The sequence below is a fragment of the Hyperolius riggenbachi genome, chromosome 9 (assembly GCF_040937935.1).
Source record: "Hyperolius riggenbachi isolate aHypRig1 chromosome 9, aHypRig1.pri, whole genome shotgun sequence".
NCBI lineage: Eukaryota > Metazoa > Chordata > Amphibia > Anura > Hyperoliidae > Hyperolius > Hyperolius riggenbachi.
In genome coordinates this window covers 32,575,616-32,578,090 of record NC_090654.1, presented here as the reverse complement: position 1 = coordinate 32,578,090, position 2,475 = coordinate 32,575,616, and the positions used below count along the sequence as shown (strand labels likewise).

The window sequence follows — 2,475 nt, the reverse complement described above, 5'->3', positions numbered from 1 at the left end:
AGGAATATGAGCAGAACTAAGAAAACAAAACACAAAAACAAAAAGCAAAGCACGAAAAACACCATACAAAATTGAGCTGAAGCCAATACTATAAAAATTTCAGCAACCTTTAGTTTTTGCAAACATAAACCTGTTAGACTTCTCCCTCTGCTTTGTGAAGTTCTTTATCCGAGAGAAGTTGAAAAGTTAATGTTGTATTGTGTTCCTCTAAAAAAGTGAGCATATCTGGAAAAGGTCCAGTCTTACATCACGTGTCTGAGGTCTCTTCCGTGCCAATGTCCACTGTGATATTGGTGTAAAGCGGCAACAAATTCTTGGATAGCAGTTTGTAACGAAGGTTATTGATGCCATTTGTCCTCCACGTCCGCCGAGTTTTTTTCAAAAGCGCAAGCCTTCTTGGATTTTCTTCATTTTCAGTGTGGGCGTGTGTTATCATTTTATATCTTCCATATCCCTTTGGTGGCCGAACTATCATCATGCCAGAGAAACTAATTCTGTAAGAAATGTCATCGTCCTCGCCACCCCAGCCCCAGAAGTTATTAGGGAATCCATTCATTCTTAAGTACTGTGCTGGGGTGAGCGCTGAGACGCCTCCAAAGTTGTTTCTATAAGGAAGCTTGTATCCAAACTTGTCAATAGCGGCAGACATGTGCTTGGGGAACCTGTCACAGGTATAAACATTGCGGTCATCTTCAGGAATGAGGTCCACGTCGTGGAACAAAAGGCAGTCCCAGTCCTCCTCCATCATGGCTTCTTTGAAACCAACATTCATGAGTTTGGCGCGGTTGAAGCTATAATTCCCGGCCTGATGGATAGCGTATATGGTATAGCTGAGCTGCTGGCGCTGAAGGAATGGATGTAATTTTTGTAAGAGATATTTAAGATGGTGCTCTCTGTTCCGATGCGGGATAATTATGGCGGTTTTACTTCTAGATACACCCTTAGCGGGTTTGTAGCGGCCTCCTCTCAACACATTCAAGCGGTCAGCTATTAATTCCTCCAGCCCCTGGGTTGGGATAGGCTTGGAACAACTTAGGGCAGAAGAGCATGTAACAGTCTTCTCAAGATCAGCTATGAATTCCTCCAGCCCCTGGTTTGGGATAGGCTTGGAACAATTTAGGGCAGAAGAGCATACCACGGTCTTCTGATGATCAGCTATTAATTCCTCCAGCCCCTGGTTTGGGATAGGCTTGGAACAATTTAGGGCAGAAGAGCATACCACGGTCTTCTGATGATCAGCTATTAATTCCTCCAGCCCCTGGTTTGGGATAGGCTTGGAACAATTTAGGGCAGAAGAGCATACCACGGTCTTCTGATGATCAGCTATTAATTCCTCCAGCCCCTGGTTTGGGATAGGCTTGGAACACCCTAGGGCAGAAGAGCATACCACGGTCTTCTTAAGGCTGCAGAGGTAAAGGATGGGCAATGCCACCATCTGGGAGAGCAGGATGGCAAGTAGGCAATGTCTTCTTCTTAGAATCATCCTAATTATCCGAGTGATCATGTTCAGCGTAGAGTGAGAATGAATAACTGCCTGCTGCTGAAGTTTAAGTAAGTGCTATGTTGACTCTACGTGTAGCTTGCTGAGAATGGCATTCAAGCACATGACACAAATGAACAGCCCAAAGTGAGGAAACATCAACAAACCTGTCCAGTTTATCAAGACCTGTCATGGACAGAAGATGCACATGACTAAATTTGCGCTTTAAAGACGTCACTCTTCATAGCCAGTTCTTATTATGGAAGCAGGTGCCCACAGCTAATGGACAATTTGGGCGCTGCCTAGGCACTAATGCAAATATTGGCTATTGGGCGCAGAAAGCACAAATTCGGGAAAATTAGACTGTTATAGTTTTTGAATTTTTTTTTGTTTTGAGAAAGTTAGAATGTTATCGTTTTTGAAGTTTTTATCATTTTGAAATCTATAGCTATTGAGATTTCTGGTCTTTTTTTTGTATGCAGCAATTTTTCTTATTAGAGAATGTTAACATTTAATTAGAAAGTTATTTAATTTTTTCTGGCTTTTTGTTTTTAACAATTTTTTTGCTTTTTTTTTTTTTTTTTTAATGATGCACACGGTTTTAAGGTTAGGCATTGGGGGGGGGGGGGGGGGGGGGGTAGGTTTAGTTGTAGTAAAATATCAGTACAATTTACCAATGTTTTACTATCGTTATTACCACTGTAGATAGTCCCTGTCTTCTCATTTCCACTCTTTTCCTCCTGTTAACCCTTCATATACCTCGAACCATGTCCAATACTCACGGCTTGCAACACTTAAACTATTAGTACTTACATTACCAGTAGTAACTAAGTCTATGAACTATGACTTGCCTGTCCCTATTAACCAGAAAAAAATCTGCTCCTAAGCAAACAGCCATCAGATCCACACCTTGGTCTACACAGTATCCAGTAACTGATTTAAAGTCTGTTTCAATGCTGACTCTGAAAAAGAAACCAAAATGCAAATACTTTCCC

At 41.7% G+C, this 2,475-nt stretch overlaps 1 pseudogene; it reads right to left on the bottom strand.

Moving 5' to 3' along the window:
- Positions 1 to 247: 247 nt before the first annotated feature.
- On the bottom strand, positions 248 to 1,483 carry LOC137533411 (beta-1,4-galactosyltransferase 3 pseudogene; annotated as a pseudogene).
- Positions 1,484 to 2,475: the final 992 nt, after the last annotated feature.